Source organism: Pseudophryne corroboree, chromosome 12 (genome assembly GCF_028390025.1).
Source record: "Pseudophryne corroboree isolate aPseCor3 chromosome 12, aPseCor3.hap2, whole genome shotgun sequence".
Taxonomy (NCBI): Eukaryota; Metazoa; Chordata; class Amphibia; order Anura; family Myobatrachidae; genus Pseudophryne; species Pseudophryne corroboree.
Window position 1 is genome coordinate 48,982,639 of NC_086455.1, and position 19,668 is coordinate 49,002,306.

The 19,668-nt window shown below is 46.0% G+C and overlaps 1 protein-coding gene across 1 annotated transcript in view; it reads left to right on the plus strand.

Annotated features, from left to right (window-relative positions):
- Positions 1 to 19,668, plus strand: part of AKAP6 (A-kinase anchoring protein 6) — a 389,266-nt gene that overhangs the window by 300,628 nt on the left and 68,970 nt on the right. The gene's annotated exons all lie outside the window — the stretch shown is intronic.

Consider the following 19,668-nt stretch of genomic DNA (forward strand, 5'->3'; position numbering starts at 1 on the left):
CTTGCTTGCTGATCTGGCTGTCTCCTAGCAACCGGGAGACTGGCTTCTGTGTGTTGCAGCACACTTGTTTGGGAGTGCTTTGTTACCTGACTTCAGCATGTGGTAGGGATGGCCATCGACCATCGATGATTCAAAATCCTCGATGGTCTATGACCAATGTCAAATACTTTTACCATCGATGGGGGAGGACCAGATGGTTTCCCACCATCAATGGTTCAGTGCTATCAAATTTTTTTTTTCTCATAGTGTCAGGGCATGGAGCTTAGCCCCGCCCCCTGACACCCACAAACCACACCCCCAGTCTCTAATTGGCCTGCAGTTAATAGTAATGCAGGGGTGACCATCGATGGGTAAAACTATTGATGGTTCCTTTACAGATGGGGTTACACCATCGAGGTTATCTATCAATGGTACCATCTATGGTGGCCATCGATGGATAACTTACCAATGGCCATCCCTAGCATGTGGTTCTTGTTTAAGTCAGGAGCCTGGGTTATGTGCAGTAGCACAGTTGTACTGAGTTAGTAATTAAAGGGGGCTTGTGTGTATTGAACCTTGCCATTGGTTAGTGCTCTCTTTACATTCCCAGTCTGCTCATTATTCCCTGCTGGTCATAGATCCTGTTTGCCGTGGAAGCCTTTGGCTCTCTGTTTTATATTCTTGTCCTGTGAGAGCCTGTGCTAAAGTGTCCTTGCCAGACCCAGTCCTGTCTGGTTCCTGTCTGTCTTGGCTGTAGCTGCAGTTGAGATCAGTGACGTCAGAAGGTGGGTGCGGGTCTGCACCCAGGTGTCACCCTTGGAGGTGTTGACACCAAAATGCCTTCCTCTCACACTCATAGGAGCCGGGTGCTGCAGTGTGACAGTAGCTTGCAGCACTCGGCTCCTGTGATCCATGCACTGACATTGCACATTTGCTGTTCAAAGGGGGAAGCCCAGCTTCTTCAGATGATGCTAGGCTGCCTCCGGAGTGATGTTACCGGATCCCCCTGCTAGGCCATGCCCATCCTACTTAGGCCACGCCCCTTTTTCAGCCGCTTCCATGTGCAAGAGGATGCAGAGTGCGCACAGGGTGTCACCAGACCCGGTGACGCCTCTGGTGGGGATTTCTCCACACCATACTTGTTCTTTGTCTTGTCTGTATGTTGGTCTTTCTGTTGTTATCCAGTATCATTTCATTTACATACAGATGCCTTACACATACCGCCACCTTTGTCTCTAATTCCACAGTCCTATTCCACTACAGTCGCTCTCTGGCCTGTTTATCTGTGTACATTGTCATAGTCCTATCAGTCTGTTCTCTGAACAATTCCTTGTCTCAGTCTTCTCTGCTCCTTTGTGTTGGTACTGCGGTTGCCAGGAGTAACATCCACTGTGTTGTTTTGTATGTCTGTTCTGCTTTCCCAGTCTGTATTCTATTGTCATGCATTTCTGTTGTTGCCAGTAGCAACCACTGTGAATTCGGAGCATTCCTTGTCATTTATGTACCAGTTGATATGTGTCTTATCCAGTCCTGATCTCACTGTGTGTTATATTCCTGCTATTCACCAGTACCTACCAGTCCAGTCTTGTCTTATCCAGTCCTGATCTCACTGTGTGTTATACTCCTGCTATTTACCAGTACCTACAAGTCCAATTTTGTCTAGTCCTTGTCTAGTGTGTGCCTATCTGTCCAGCTTTAACCCACTCCTAGCAGGTTGGTGTCTACTCCAGCATATTCCTTGCACTTGCCCAGCCTCCAATAGTTTCCTTGTCCACATTAAGACCTGGGGGACGCCTAAGTACTGGGTGGACTTAATCCACCCAGGAAAGGCAGCTGGCTGCTAAAGGTGAAGCTTTAGTATGCAGGAGACTTGAGGATTATTGGGCTTGCGTAACACTCCTTCCAGGCAGATACATGCCCCAGATCATAATAAGTACAAAGAAGGTGCAGAGGCTTCTTGTGTATGAATCATACTTGCCTACCCTCCCGGAATGGCCGGGTGGGGTCCCGAAAATCGGATGGCCCTCTCGGCCCCCCGGAAAGGTGGGCAAGCCTCACGTTTTTTCTGTCAGGCCCCCCGCTCCCGCCCTCGGCCACCTACAGCAGAGAACAAGTGGGCGGCCGAGGGAATCTGATGACGCGATTCGCGCTGAATTGCGTTATCGTAGCTCCGCCCCCCGCTATACAGTGCCTATTTTCTTGGCACTGTATAGCGGGGGGCTTAGCCACGATGACGTGATCATGATGTCACGCCCCCGAACTGCCCACTTCCCCCTCATCACTCCCCCGGACAGCCCACATTGGATCTGACCACGCCCTCGAATGGCCCATCATGCCGCCGGCCACGCCCCCATGCGCCTACAACGCTGTCTCCTCCCGGAGGAGGGAGCGGCAAGGTAGGCAAGTATGGTATGAATATAGTGGGTCATTCCGAGTTGTTCGCTCGTTATTTTTTTCTCGCAACGGAGCGATTAGTCGCTAATGCGCATGCGCAATGTCTGCAGTGCGACTGCGCCAAGTAAATTTGCTATGCAGTTAGGTATTTTACTCACGGCATTACGAGGTTTTTTCTTTGTTCTGGTGATCGTAATGTGATTGACAGGAAGTGGGTGTTTCTGGGCGGAAACTGGCCGTTTTATGGGAGTGTGTGAAAAAACGCTACCGTTTCTGGGGAAAATGCGGGAGTGGCTGGAGAAACGGGGGAGTGTCTGGGCAAACGCTGGGTGTGTTTGTGACGTCAAACCAGGAACGGCAAGCACTGAACTGATCGCACTAGCAGAGTAAGTCTCGAGCTACTCAGAAACTGCACAGAGAAGTCTTTTCGCAATATTGCGAATCTTTCGTTCGCAATTTTAATAAGCTAAGATTCACTCCCAGTAGGCAGCGGCTTAGCGTGTGCAAAGCTGCTAAAAGCAGCTTGCGAGCAAACAACTCGGAATGACCCCCATAAAGCGAAACGGAATTTGCTGCACTAGATAAGAAACTGTTAATAAATAAATAGTTAACATAATTTTTCTTACAAAGCAGTTTACAAGTATATTGATTTTGCTGTATACAGCTACATATAGCCAAACTGTAAATTTAATATGGACATTTTTTCATACATTACATTTTGCTTGACAAGACCTTGTCTTTCATACCCTGCAATTCTTGTAGATTCAGCCATTGGTGGGTACTATGTGACAAGCAGGAGAGACTTGTGTTAAAGATTCTGCTACTGGGGGGTCATTCCGAGTTGATCGTAGCTGTGCTAAATTTAGCACAGCTACGATCATCTTCCCTGACATGCGGGGGGACGCCCAGCACAGGGCTAGTCCACCCCGCATGTCAGTCCGCCCCCTCTCCCCCCCCCCACAAATACAAAAGCATCGCACAGTAGCGATGCTTTTGTATTTGTGGAGTAACTCCCGGCCAGTGCAGCTCCTGCGGCTGGCCAGGAGTTGATCGACACTGCCACTGGCCGCAGCGGTTGCGTGAGACGTCACGCAGCCGCCGCGGGCCACCCCCCCAATGGTCCAGCCACGCCTGCGTTGGCCGGACCGCGCCCCCTAAACGGCGGCTTAACGCCGCCGTCCAGCCCCCTCCCGCCCTGCGACCACCTCTGCCTGTCAATCAGATAGAGGCGATCGCTACTGAACGACGGCCTACGGCCCGTCCGGCATGCGCCGGCGCACTGTGGCGCCGATGCATGCGCAATTCTGACCCGATCGCTGTGCTGCGATATACTGCAGCGAGCAATCGGGTCGGAATGACCCCCACAGATTCAATTAAAAAAAAAGATATATATATATATATATATATATATATATAAATTCTAAAGCAAACTGCAACATAATTTACTGTGTCTAACGTGACGTTTCAATCAGTGATGTGTGGCCACGATAGGTAGGGGAGGCAGAGTCTCATCTGTCATACTCCAGTATACTCCAGTTTATTAGTATAAAAATGATTGGAATAATACAAAGAAGATATATGTATACTGTATATACACTATATATATATATATATATATATATTTCTCTATCGTCCTAGTGGATGCTGGGGTTCCTGAAAGGACCATGGGGAATAGCGGCTCCGCAGGAGACAGGGCACAAAAGTAAAGCTTTCCGATCAGGTGGTGTGCACTGGCTCCTCCCCCTATGACCCTCCTCCAAGCCAGTTAGATTTTTGTGCCCGGCCGAGAAGGGTGCAATCTAGGTGGCTCTCCTAAAGAGCTGCTTAGAAAAGTTTAGCTTAGGTTTTTTATTTTACAGTGAGTCCTGCTGGCAACAGGATCACTGCAACGAGGGACTTAGGGGAGAAGAAGTGAACTCACCTGCGTGCAGGATGGATTGGCTTCTTGGCTACTGGACATCAGCTCCAGAGGGACGATCACAGGTACAGCCTGGATGGTCACCGGAGCCTTGCCGCCGGCCCCCTTGCAGATGCTGAAGTAAGAAGAGGTCCAGAATCGGCGGCAGAAGACTCCTCAGTCTTCTAAAGGTAGCGCACAGCACTGCAGCTGTGCGCCATTTTCCTCTCAGCACACTTCACACGGCAGTCACTGAGGGTGCAGGGCGCTGGGAGGGGGGCGCCCTGGGAGGCAAATGAATACCTATTTTGGCTAAAAATACCTCACATATAGCCTCCGGAGGCTATATGGAGATATTTAACCCCTGCCAGAATCCGTTAAGAGCGGGAGACGAGGCCGCCGAAAAAGGGGCGGGGCCTATCTCCTCAGCACACAGCGCCATTTTCCCTCACAGAAAGGCTGGAGGGAAGGCTCCCAGGCTCTCCCCTGCACTGCACTACAGAAACAGGGTTAAAACAGAGAGGGGGGGGCACTAATTTGGCGTTAGAAATATATAAAAAAGATGCTATAAGGGAAAACACTTATATAAGGTTGTCCCTATATAAATTATAGCGTTTTTGGTGTGTGCTGGCAAACTCTCCCTCTGTCTCTCCAAAGGGCTAGTGGGTCCTGTCCTCTATCAGAGCATTCCCTGTGTGTGTGCTGTGTGTCGGTACGTGTGTGTCGACATGTAGGAGGACGATGTTGGTGAGGAGGCGGAGCAATTGCCTGTAATGGTGATGTCACTCTCTAGGGAGTCGACACCGGAATGGATGGCTTATTTAGGGAATTACGTGATAATGTCAACACGCTGCAAGGTCGGTTGACGACATGAGACGGCCGACAAACAATTAGTACCGGTCCAGACGTCTCAAAAACACCGTCAGGGGTTTTAAAACGCCCGTTTACTTTAGTCGGTCGACACAGACACAGACAGGGACACTGAATCCAGTGTCGACGGTGAATAAACAAACGTATTCCTTATTAGGGCCACACGTTAAAGGCAATGAAGGAGGTGTTACATATTTCTGATACTACAAGTACCACAAAAGAGGGTATTATGTGGGATGTGAAAAAACTACCATAGTTTTTCCTGAATCAGATAAATTAAATAAAGTGTGTGATGATGCGTGGGTTCCCCCCGATAGAAAATTATGGGCGGTATACCCTTTCCCGCCAGAAGTTAGGGCGCGTTGGGAAACACCCCTTAGGGTGGATAAGGCGCTCACACGCTTATCAAAACAAGTGACGGTACCGTCTATAGATAGGGCCGTCCTCAAGGACCAGCTGACAGGAGGCTGGAAAATATCATAAAAAGTATATACACACATACTGGTGTTATACTGCGACCAGCGATCGCCTCAGCCTGGATGTGCAGAGCTGGGGTGGCTTGGTCGGATTCCCTGACTAAAAATATTGATACCCTTGACAGGGACAGTATTTTATTGACTATAGAGCATTTAAAGGATGCATTTCTATATATGCGAGATGCACAGAGGGATATTTGCACTCTGGCATCATGAGTAAATGCGATGTCCATAACTGCCAGAAGATGTTATGGACACGACAGTGGTCAGGTGATGCAGATTCCAAACGGCACAAAGGTGTATTGCCGTATAAAGGAAGAGGAGTTATTTGGGGTCGGTCCATCGGACCTGGTGGCCACGGCAACTGCTGGAAAATCCACCGTTTTTTACCCTAAGTCACATCTCTGCAGAAAAAGACACCGTCTTTTCAGCCTCAGTCCTTTCGTCCCTATAAGATCATATCTGCCCAGGGATAGAGGAAAGGGAAGAAGACTGCAGCAGGCAGCCCATTCCCAGGAACAGAAGCGTTCCACCGCTTCTGACAAGTTCTCAGCATGGCGCTGAGACCGTACAGGACCCCTGGATCCTACAAGTAGTATCCCAGGGGTACAGATTGGAATGTCGAGACGTTTCCCCTTCGCAGGCTCCTGAAGTCTGCTTTACCAAGGTCTCCCTCCGACAAGGAGGCAGTATGGGAAAAAATTCACAAGCTGTATTCCCAGCAGGTGATAATTAAATTACCCCTCCTACTACAAGAAAAGGGGTATTATTCCACACTATATTGTGGTACTGAAGCCAGAAGGCTAGGTGAGACTTATTCTAAAAAAATTTTTTTTGAACACTTACAAAGGTTCAAATCAAGATGGAGTCACTCAGAGCAGTGATAACGAACCAGGAAGAAGGGGACTATATAGTGTCCCGGGACATCAGGGATGCTTACCTCTATGTCCCAAATTTGCCCTTCTCACTAAGGGTACCTCAGGTTCGTGGTGCAGAACTGTCACTATCAGTTTCAGACGCTGCCGTTTGGATTGTCCACGGCACCCCGGGTCTTTACCAAGGTAATGGCCGAAATGATGATTCTTCTTCGAAGAAAAGGCGTCTTAATTATCCCTTACTTGGACGATCTCCTGATAAGGGCATAGTCCAGGGAACAGTTGGAGGTCGGAGTAGCACTATCTCGGATACTGCTACAACAGCACGGGTGGATTCTAAATATTCCAAAATCGCAGCTGATCCCGACGACACGTCTGCTGTGCCTAGGGATGATTCTGGACACAGTCCAGAAAAAGGTGTTTCTCCCGGAAGAGAAAGCCAGGGAGTTATCCGAGCTAGTCAGGAACCTCCTAAAAACAGTGCATCATTGCACAAGGGTCCTGGTAAAAAATGGTGGCTTCCTACGAAGCAATTCCATTCGGCAGATTTCACGCAAGAACTTTTCAGTGGGATCTGCTGGACAAATGGTCCGGATCGCATCTTCAGATGCATCAGCGGATAACCCTATATCCAAGGACAAGGGTGTCTCTCCTGTGGTGGTTATAGAGTGCTCATCTTCTAGAGGGCCGCAGATTCGGCATTCAGGATTGGATGCTGGTGACCACGGAGCCCAGCCCGAGAGGCTGGGGAGCAGTCACACAAGGAAAAAATTTCCAGGGAGTGTGATCAAGTCTGGAGACTTTTCTCCACATAAATATACTGGAGCTAAGGGTAAATTTATAATGCTCTAAGCTTAGCAAGACCTCTGCTTCAAGGTCAGCCGGTATTGATCCAGTGGGAAAAACATCACGGCAGTCGCCCACGTAAACAGACAGGGCGACACAAGAAGCAGGAGGGCAATGGCAAAAACTGCAAGGACTTTTCGCTGGGCGGAAAATCATGTGATAGCACTGTCAGCAGTGTTTCATCCCGGGAATGGAAACTGGGAAGCAGACTTCCTCAGCAGGCACGACCTCCACCCGGGAGAGTGGAAACTTCATCGGGAAGTTTTTTCCACATGATTGTAAACCGTTGGGAAATACCAAAGGTGGACATGATGGCGTCCCGTCTGAACAAAAAACGGGACAGGTATTGCGCCAGGTCAAGAGACCCTCAGGCAATAGCTGTGGACGTTCTGGTAACACCGTGGGTGTACCAGTCGGTGTATGTGTTCCCTCCTCTGCTTCTCATACCTAAGGTGCTGAGAATTATAAGACGTAGAGGAGTAAGAACTATACTCATGGCTCCGGATTGGCCAAGAAGGACTTGGTACCCGGAACTTCAAGAGATGCTTACAGAGGTCTTATGGCCTCTGCCGCTAAGAAGGGACTTGCTTCAGCAAGTACCATGTCTGTTCCAAGACTTACCGCAGCTGCGTTTGTCGGCATGGCGGTGGAAAGCCGGATCCTAAGGGAAAAAGGCATTCCGGAAGAGGTCATTCCTACCCTGGTCAAAGCCAGAAAGGAGGTGACCGCACAACATTATCACCACATGTGGCGAAAATATGTTGCGTGGTGTGAGGCCAGGAAGGCCCCACAAAGAAATTTCAACTCGGTCGTTTCCTGCATTTCCTGCAAACAGGAGTGTCTATGGGCCTCAAATTGGGGTCCATTAAGGTTCAAATTTCGGCCCTGTCGATTTTCTTCCAGAAAGAATTGGCTTCAGTTCCTGAAGTCCAGAAGTTTGTCAAGGAAGTATTGCATATACAACCCCCTTTTGTGCCTCCAGTGGCACTGTGGGATCTCAACGTAGTTCTGGGATTCCTCAAATCACATTGGTTTAAAACCAGTCAAATCTGTGGATTTGAAGCATCTCACATGAAAAGTGACCATGCTCTTGGCCCTGGCCTGGACCAGGCGAGTGTCAAATTGGTGGTTTTTTCTCAAAAAAGCCCATATCTGTTTGTCCATTCGGACAGGGCAGAGCTGCGGACTCGTCCCCAGTTCTCTCCCTAAGGTGGTGTCAGTGTTTCACCTGAACCAGCTTATTGTGGTGCCTTGCACCTACTAGGGACTTGGAGGACTCCAAGTTGCTAGATGTTGTCAGGGCCCTGAAAATATGTTCCAGGACGGCTGGAGTCAGGAAAACTGACTTGCTGTTATCCTGTATGCACCCAACAAACTGGTTGCTCTTGCTTCTAAGCAGACTATTGCTAGTTGGATGTGTAATACAATTCAGCTTGCACATTCTGTGGCAGGTCTGCCACAGCCAAAATATGTAAATGCCCATTCCACAAGGAAGGTGGGCTCATCTTGGGCGGCTGCCCGAGGGGTCTCGGCTTTACAACTTTGCCGAGCAGCTACTTGGTCAGGGGCAAACACGTTTGCTAAATTCTACAAATTTGATACCCTGGCTAAGGAGGACCTGGAGTTCTCTCATTCGGTGCTGCAGAGTCATCCGCACTCTCCCGCCCGTTTGGGAGCTTTGGTATAATCCCCATGGTCCTTTCAGGAACCCCAGCATCCACTAGGACGATAGAGAAAATAAGAATTTACTTACCGATAATTCTATTTCTCGGAGTCCGTAGTGGATGCTGGGCGCCCATCCCAAGTGCGGATTATCTGCAATACTTGTACATAGTTACAAAAATCGGGTTATTATTGTTGTGAGCCATCTTTTCAGAGGCTCCGCTGTTATCATACTGTTAACTGGGTTTAGATCACAAGTTGTACGGTGTGATTGGTGTGGCTGGTATGAGTCTTACCCGGGATTCAAAATTCCTCCCTTATTGTGTACGCTCGTCCGGGCACAGTACCTAACTGGCTTGGAGGAGGGTCATAGGGGGAGGAGCCAGTGCACACCACCTGATCGGAAAGCTTTACTTTTGTGCCCTGTCTCCTGCGGAGCCGCTATTCCCCATGGTCCTTTCAGGAACCCCAGCATCCACTACGGACTCCGAGAAATAGAATTATCGGTAAGTAAATTCTTATTATATACACATTTATTTATATATATAACAAAGTATATACTGCTGCACCTTTACATAATGACAACATGATCCCTTGGGTTCATAAATTTCTATGTGTGTGTAAAAGCCTGGCCCTGATACTAGCCAGTCCTCCCAGCCATATATATATATATATATATATATATATATATATATATATATATATGAGACATGATTACATAGAGCTATGATACCCATGGCTATCATGTCCAGTATTTCCTGGAGTGGTGTCTCTGTTGAGCAATTGATAGTAGAAAAATACATTTAGGCCCTCATTCCGAGTTGATCGCTCGCTAGCTGCTTTTAGCAGCAGTGCACACACTAGGCCGCCGCCCTCTGGGAGTGTATCTTCTTAGCTTAGCAGAAGTGCGAACGAAAGGTTAGCAGAACTACTCGTAAAAATTTTCATGCAGTTTCTGAGCAGCTCCAGACTTACTCCTACCTAGCGATCACTTCAGTCAGTTTAGTTCCTGCTTTGACGTCACAAACACGCCCTGCGTTCGGCCAGCCACTCCCCCTTTTCCCCAGGCACGCCTGCGTTTTTTAGCACACTCCTGGAAAACGGTCAGTTACCACCCAGAAACACCCACTTCCTGTCAATCACTCACCGATCAGCAGAGCGACAGAAAAGCGCCGCTCGCCCTTGTGTAAAACTGCATAGTTTTGTGTGAAAGTACTTCATGCGTGCGTACTGCGGCCCGTACGCATGCGCAGAATTGCCATTTTTTTACCTGATCGCTGCGCTGCGAACAACAGCAGCTAGCGATCAACTCGGAATGAGGGCCATACATACTTACTGTCAGCAGTATACCCCCATATGTAATATCAAAGACAACCTGCATGCAGTTTGCTGTTATTTCCCTACTTTTTTTTATTGAAAACGGATGCACAGTAATATAAAAATAACATGATTTTTCAGTCAACATAAAATAAAATATATTTGCTAACAGCAATAGAAGCAGTGCTATTACTGAGCAAGTTCATTGGGAATGAATAAACTGCATTGTCACGACGATGGACTCATCCTACAAAATGTCCGCCTCTACTGTACGGTGGAACAGAAGACCCAAACTTAGGCTTTTAGTTCCACTTTTTGGAGAAAATCAAACAATTTAAATTATTATTAACCCATGGAGGTCTGGATTTGGAGTCACACTCAAAATTAAAGTGGAAAAACACACCATAGGCTGATCCAACTTTGATGCAATGTCCTTAAAACATGTCAAAATGAGGCTCAGTAGTGTGTGTGGCCTCCACGTGCCTGTATGACCTCCCTACAACACCTGGGCATGCTCCTGATGAGGTGGCGGATGGTCTCCTGAGGGATCTCCCCCAGACCTGGACTAAAGCATCCGCCAACTCATGGACAGTCTGTGGTGCAACATTTGGTGTTGGTGGATGGAGCGAGACATGATGTCCCAGATGTGCTCAATTGGATTCAGGTCTGGGGCACGGGCGGGCCAGTCACTAGCATCAATGCCTTTGTCTTGCAGGAACTGCTGACACACTCCAGCCACATGAGTCTAGCATTGTCTTGCATTAGGAGGAACCCAGGGCCAACCGCACCAGCATATGGTCTCACAAGGGGTCTGAGGATCTCATCTCGGTACCTAACGGCAGTCAGGCTACCTCTGGCGTGCACATGGAGGGCTGTGCGGCCCCCCAAAGAAATGCCACCCCACACCATTACTGACCCACTGCCAAACCGGTCATGCTGGAGGATGTTGCAGGCAGCAGAACGTTCTCCTTGGCATCTCCAGACTCTGTCACGTCTGTCACATGTGCTCAGTGAGAACCTGCTTTCATCTGTGAAGAGCACAGGGCGCCAGTGGCGAATTTGCCAATCTTGGTGTTCTCTGGCAAATGCCAAATGTCCTGCACGGTGTTGGGCTGTAAGCAGAACCCCCACCTGTGGACGTCGGGCCCTCATACCACCCTCATGGAGTCTGTTTCTGATCATTTGAGTTGACACATGCACATTTGTGGCTTGCTGGAGGTCATTTTGCAGGGCTCTGGCAGTGCTCCTCCTGTTCCTCCTTGCACAAAGGCGGAGGTAGCGATCCTGCTGTTGGGCTGTTGCCCTCTTACGGCCTCCTCCACATCTCCTGATGTACTGGCCTGTCTCCATGCTCTGGACACTACGCTGACGTACACAGCAAACCTTCTTTCCACAGCTCGCATTGATGTGCCATCCTGGATGAGCTGCACTACCTGAGCCACTTGTGTGGGTTGTAGACTCCGTCTCATGCTACCACTAGAGTGAAAGCACCGCCAGCTTTCAAAAGTGACCAAAACATCAGCCAGAAAGCATAGGAGCTGAGAAGTGGTCTGTGGTCGCCACCTGCAGAACAACTCCTTTATTGGGGGTGTCTTGCTAATTGCCTATAATTTCCACCTGTTGTCTATTCCATTTGCACAACAGCATGTGAAATTGATTGTCAATCAGTGTTGCTTCCTAAGTGGACAGTTTGATTTCACAGAAGTGTGATTGACTTGGAGTTACATTGTGTTGTTTAAGTGTTCCCTTTATTTTTTGAGCAGTGTATATATATATATATATATATATATGTATATATATATAAGCTCCAAAAAAGACAGCGGCACTCGAGGATTTAAAATGAAAAAGTGTAATCAAAAAATTAACAGGTAGCCGACGTTTCGGGGCTCACATGCCCCTTTGTCAAGACACCTTGACAAAGGGGCATGTGAGCCCCGAAACGTCGGCTACCTGTTCATTTTTTGATTACACTTTTTCATCTTAAATCCTCGAGTGCCGCTGTCTTTTTTGGAGCTTACACATCTGTCTCAGAAGGCACCGGGGTAAAAAGAGTCGGTTAGGAGAGTGCCGGTCCATTTTTGGTATTTATATATATATATATATATATATATATATATCTCTCTCTCAAAAAGAAAACTGCAGAATAATTCCCATGTGATTTTGTTTTTATTAATCAATAAAGGCAAGACCTGGTGAATTATTTTGTCCGGTGGTTGGTGGTGGGTGAGCTTTTGATAAATAGTTTTTGCTGGAGATATGGCTTTATTATTTATTAACAGTTTCTTATATAGAGCAGCAAATTCTGTTGCACTTTACAACTGGACACAATGATAAGATAAACTGGGTAATTATAAACAGTCATAGAGGTAGGAAGGCCCTGCTCACAAGCTTACAATCTATGGGGAAACAGGCATTGATACACAAGGATAGGCGCTATCTATTGCATAGTTGTCCACCAGATTGCAAAGGTTTTTGGTGGGCTGCATGATATCACAACACAGCAATGATGAACCAGGGTCAGGAGGAAGGGAAAGTGAAGAAAAAGAAAATATGTGGAGGATATGTGTGGACTGTACAGTGAGGATTTAATTGGATAGGAAAGCTAATAATGGATATGTGAGCGGTTCTGGAATTTGATAAGCTTGTCTGAATAGGTGAGTTTTCGGGGAACGCTTGAAGGTTTAGAGACTAAACCTTCTCAAGGAGAGTCTTATTGTATGTGGTAGGGCATTCCACAGAGTGGGTGCAGCCCGAAGAAAGTCCAATAATCGTGCATGGGAGCAAGTAATGAGTTTGGATGAGAGACTTAGATCTTGTGAAGGGCGAAGGCGCCGGGTTGGGAGATATTTTGAGATAAGCGAAGAGATGTATGTTTGTGCAGTTTGCAGCTTTGTGTGTGAGTAAAATTATTTTCATATTGAATATGGTAGAATACAGGTAACCAATGGAGGGACTGACAGAGCAGATCTGCAGACGATGAACGTTAAAGCGAGGAAGATTAACCTCACTGCTGCATTTAGAATGGATTGTAGTGGTGAGAGTCTCTTTTTGGTAAGACGAGTAAGAAGACTATTGCAATAACCAATGTGGGAGATAATGAGAGCATGGATTAGAGTTTTTGCAGGGTCTTGTGTAAGGTATGGTCGTATTTTGGATATGTTTTTTAGATGCATGTAACATGATTTAGAGACAGATTGAATGTGGGGAACAAAGGACAGTTCTGAGTCACCTAGGCAGCAAACTTGTGGGGTAGCATTGATTGTTGAGCTTCCATCCATTGGGTAGCTAAGCCTGTGTGTGAGAACATGGATGCATGTGACAGGGCTAGTAGGGTTTCTGTATGAGGTGGTGAGCAAAATTGAGGCTAACAGGAACCACAGACTTAGAGGCTAAGCTGCAGATGCTATACCAGGCTTGTTTAGCATTAATTACTATTGCAGCTTGAATTAACATTGATCAAAGTGCTAATCATTTGTTACTGCTGCGATTTTTGGCTATAAGACATGATAGTTTTCAGGGGTAAAATGCGGAGCATAATTAATATGCCCATATGCCAAGAAAAATACAGTTCCACTGGTCAGTGGAGGTTCAATGATCCTTCAGCCAACTAAAAAGGATCTTCATCCTGCTGTTTTGGCCAACCCAGGCTCGTCATGCCTAGATATAGTAAATGGCACCGTCCTTTCCTAGAGACAGGAAGAGGTGGTGCACTTTTTCCATGGGAACTTCTTCCATCTGAATGAAGATGCTCAGTGGTGGAATGACAGCTTCTAGCTGTCAGATTAGCATTAAAGGAATTCAGATGCTTTCTAGAGGAATTCCATATCCTAATAACAATACATATTGACCATCATTATACAGAGTACTTGAGAAATACCTAAAATATCAACCCACAACAAACTTGTGGACTCTGTAGTGTCCACCACTGATACTGAATTTATACTGCATTGATGAGAGTATTGGCCACCCACAATGGTCACCTCCTTCTTATAAAGCAGCTCAATGTGTCTTGGTCATCCACCTTCTAAGCTTGCTGCTCGCTTTACAGTGCCTTCACTATACTGTAGTATCTGTCACATGTGACTGCAAAGTTGCATTTTTCCTTATTTCATGCACCATATTCATTCAGTTTTTTACGGTCATTATTAGTATTGTCAAGCTCTCCTGAATGTGTACCCCATACATTGAGCAAAAAGTAAGCGTTATATGTCATAAGCAGTACATTGAGCTGGGAACGCAGAAGAAAGCATTACACCATGTTGCTGTTTGTACTGGGGGATTTCTAATAGCTTGCTCTTTCATTTGAGGTATTCTGTGTTGAGTTAAGGAATAATTTGGTAGGACAGGGTTAATCTTTTGAAAATTTGACAGCAGAGTAAATCTTTTCATAGCTACGTTAGAATAGAGCAACCAGCTTCCTTGTCTTGCCTAATTAATGAGGATAATATGCTCGGCTGCTAATGAGTTTATTAGCAAACAATATGCCCAGAACCGATTTAAGCGGCTCAGAGTTTTAAAGGATGGCTTAGCACCTCTTCCATTCTTGATGAGTTACACCAAGCGCAGGGAGACACCAGGAGCAGGGAGGAAACTTGGGTTTGGAAGACAAAGATGGGAGAGGGAGGGATGGTATGTTACAAAGTTAGAGATTCAGAAAGTGTCAGGTATGAGACAAGAGAGAAGGAAGAAACATAGGTGAGCAATGAATAGCAATGAAGTAGGAGGGATGACGTGATCGTCTGCATGTAAGGATGGAGAACGTTTGTTTGAGACAAGCAGTGTTGTGTATTGTGCCGTATTGGTTGCATATGATGTTTGTGAGGGTGCTCTACCTTAGTGTAACATTAATTGTCTTCAGCAATGCAAGAGCAGTAGGTCATAGGAGCTTTGGGGATATCTATTCCAGGGAGCTTATTCCCTCAAGCAGTTTGTAATGTATTTGGTTTCTAGAATTGAAGCAAAACATATAATACAGGCTGATTCAGTAGTGAAAACATATTTACCTACTCTCCTGCAGCGTCCAGGAGATTTTATCCACTTCTGTAGTGATGACACGACGCACGTGTAAAACCATCATACTTTGAGAGAACTTTGAAATACAGATATAGCCAGGAAATGTATCAGAGACTACACATTATGGGGGTCATTCTGACCCGTTTGCACGCAGGGGTTCTTTGCTGCGGTGTGAACGGGTCGGGACTGCGACTGCGCGGCACCAGCACAGAAAGTGATCGCAGCGGCGATCGCATGAAGACTGACAGGCGGGTGGCGTTTTGGGGCGGATACTCACCGTTTTCAAGGCGTGGTGAGGCGAACGCAGGCGGATCCAGGCGTTTGGAGGGCGGATGTCTGACGTCAATCCTGGGACCTTCGTCGCTGGATCCGTCGCACAGGGTAAGTAACCCTTACCCTGGTCTCGTTTTGCAGGAGACTTTTTTAGCATAGTAGGGCTGCACAAGCGTTCACAGCTCTGCTATGCTAAAATACACTCCCCCATAGGTGGCGTCAAGTTCATTGCACGAGCAGCAAAAAGTTTCTATGTGCGATCAACTCAGAATGAGGGCCTATATACTGTAATTATCTAGCCGATCAGCTGATAATTGGCTGATCGGCCCAATAATTGGATAGTGAGTATGCAGGAGCGTTAGCTGATAAACGGCTTCAAAAACTCCTGCAACGGAGGTTGGGAGGTCGGGACCTGGTGTGCTGCACATGCTATCTCGTTCCTGACTGCCCGATCCCATTGCAGAGATCTGAAGAAAGTGCACACTGAACTAGAAATTGCATAGTGTGTATGGGTGCACTCTGATCCAATACTAGCTCTGTCAGATTAGCAGAATTAATCAGCTAGCAGGGTTGGACTGGCGTGACAAATTGGTGAAAATGGCACTTTATGCAAGATATTTGTGTTATATTTCACAATATGTATTAAACTGTTACAGCATTAGAAATTACAAATCTCTACAAAGAAAATTTCCAAACTGTAAAATATGAGATTTTTTCCAGATGTATCACTACTCATTTTAACATGATGTCTTCATATCTGTCATTTATTATTTGCCATATCCAGGTTAATCAATAATACGAATGAAAGATCATTTTCCAAATAACGTATAAAAAAATTAAGTTTAACCCATAAGGCAGCCTAATAATTTTGCACCATGTCCATAGTTTGTTCTTCAATATAATAGTTTTGAAATGGTTTTAAAAAATTCTTATGCCTGTTACATTTTAATCACTTTTGCTGTAGATTGTTCTCATAGTTTTATTCTGAGGCCATTTTTAAACTTTTCTACTTATTGTAGGAGTCAGGAACATATACTTTTCGTATTTGAATTCACTTTGATACATTTAGCTGAAATGATTCCGCTTTATTATCATCACTATATTATAAATATCATTAAATTAAATATTTAATAATAATACTACACTATTATTATATTAAATTAAATATCATGAATTAGCATTAATTCAGCTTTATTATCATCACTATAAAAACTGATAATTTTTGCATCATGTGCAGACCACAATAATATAGAACTATTGCATCCATTGATTTGGGTTACTGCAGAACAGACAACGGTGTCCAATTTAATCGTCAGTATGTGCCCAAACTAGACAGATATACTAATATTTACAGTAGTATCAGGTTGAAGATATTAATCTATGTGGCCAACCAAATGTTAAAAGAGAGAGCATGGGGACACAGATTATGTACCACTTGTTATAATACAATTACAGTGCAAACTTCTTCATTCATTCTAAATACCATATAAATAATAAATATTATCCATGATTTTCAACAGTAATGTTCATTAATGTAAAGAGTATTTGCAAAATTGTCAGGGGAGCAAGGGAGCGAACAGAGGGGATGACGAAAAAGCGATGGAAGTGGAGGGGTGTAGGACTCATTCCGTTATTTTGGATTTGCCTGGAGTTTGGTTACAAGCCAAATTGAAGTGGGTCTGTAGTATATACACCATATAGTTTGAGAATTTAGCTGGTCTGTAGTTGGTCATGAAGTCGGGTCCTTTATTAGGTGTTTTAAGACGTGTTCTAACAATTGATTCCTTTAGGGGTTCAGGGAAATACCTGTCTACAAAGAGTATTTTACAAATACAGAGCTACTTATGTTCATGCACCTTACTAAAAGCCTGGTTGAAGCAGAGTCCAAATCACAGGTGGTAGGACACAACATTCGGATCATGTCTTTTACATCCTGTGGGTCAAAGGTGAAGACAGGTGGCTACCAATGGCAGGCTTAGTAGTTTGGCACTCTTTTAATGGCACTGTTCAGATTCCACCTTGGATGAAGGATACTATGGGGGTAATTCAGACCTGATCGCTAGGGTGCGTTTTGTTGCATCCCTGCGATCAGGTAATCGGCACCTACAGGGGGAGGGGAAATGTTCTGTGCAGGTGTGCGATTGCATTTTTAGCAGAGCTGCACAAACATCAGTTTGTGCAGTCTCTGCTCAGCCCAGGACTTACTCTGCTGCTGCGATGGATTGCTGGTGATTGGAGCTGATGTCAGACACCCTCCCTCCAAACGCCTGAGGCCGCCTGCCTTTTTCCAGACACTCCTTTAAAACGGTCATTTGCCACCCACAAACGGCCTCTTCCTGTCAATCACCTTGTGATTGCCCGTGCGATCACTTTTTTCGCACCATCCCGTCGCTATGCCATACCTCCCAACATGACCCTCTCCAGGAGGGACAGAATGCTCTGCTCCTGGACTTCCCACTTAATTTATGATTGCCATCACCTGTGCTGAAACATCTTTCTTATCCATTTACCTGTTCAAAACAGGTGATGGCAATCATAAATTAAGAGGGAAGTCCAGGAGCAGAGCATTTTGTCCCTCCTGGAGAGGGTCATGTTGGGAGGTATGGCTTTGCACCGATGCCCGGTGCAGTCGTCCAAACGCACCAGCGCATTGCGGTGCATATGCATGCGCAGTTCAGATCTGATCGACCGTTGTGCGAAAACGCAGAGCAGCGATCAGGTCTGAATTACCCCCTTTATCTGCAAAGACGTTTGCAAACTCAGTGCATTTTGACTTGGAAAGGGTTTCATCAGGCTTCAAGCATGCTGGTTTGCAGAGCAGCTCCACTGTATGGAAAAGCTGAGCTGACCTGTTGTTTGCTGCTTTGATCCCATTTGACAGGAACTCTGTATGCTAACAGGTGATTGTGGATTGATATTTCTATAATATGTTTGATTAGTTTTAACTTATCCGTTTCCAGGTTAGTCTTATGGTGTGTACACACGGTGAGATTTTTTCTTTTGATTTTGACTATATAGTCAAAATCGCAAGAAAAGTTAGTGCAAATCGCAAAGTGTTTTGCCACTTGCGATCCCGATTCGATCCCGATGCGCGGTCCTGTTAGGTCGGTATCGCAAGAAAAGATAGACTGTGCAGGTAAGTCAATCCTTGCTAGATCGGTGTACTATCTAGTTCATCTCACATGTCAATTAAATCTCACATAAGCCAAAATCTCACATAAGACAAAATCATAAGCACACATAGTCCATATCTCAAGAAAAGTTAGTCAAAATCGGTGGTGCTGGACTCCGGGGAGTTCAGGGGAAATCGCAAAGTGAAAATTGGGCATAGCAAGGATCCTTGCTATGCCCGATTTTCACTTGCGATTTCCCTTGAACTCCCCGGAGCCCAGCACCACCGATTTTGACTAACTTTTCTTGAGATATGGACTATGGGGGTCATTCCGAGTTATTCGCTCGTTATTTTTTTTCGCTACGGAGCGATTAGTCGCAAACTGCGCATGCGCAATGTACGCAGCGCGCCTGCGCCAAGTAAATTAGCACAAAAGTTTGGTATTTTACTCACGGCGTAACAAAGTTTTTTCATCGTTCTGCTAAACGGAGTGTGATTGACAGGAAGTGGGTGTTTCTGGGCGGAAACTGGCCGTTTTCTGGGAGTATGCGGAAAAACGCAGGCGTTTCAGGGAAAAACGCGGGAGTGTCTGGAGAAACGGGGGAGTGGCTGGGCGAACGCTGGGCGTGTGTGTGACGTCAAACCAGGAACGAAACTGACTGAACTGATCGCTATTTGTGAGTAAGTCTGGAGCTACTCAGAAACTGCTAAGAAATTTCTATTCGCAATTCTGCTAATCTTTCGTTCGCAATTCTGCTAAGCTTAGATACACTCCCAGAGGGCGGCGGCTTAGCGTGTGCAATACTGCTAAAAGCAGCTAGCGAGCGAACAACTCGGAATCACCCCCTATGTGTGCTTACGATTTTGGCTTATGTGAGATTTTGGCTTATGTGAGATGTCATTGACATGTGAGATGAACTAGATAGTACACCGATCTAGCAAGGATTGACTTGC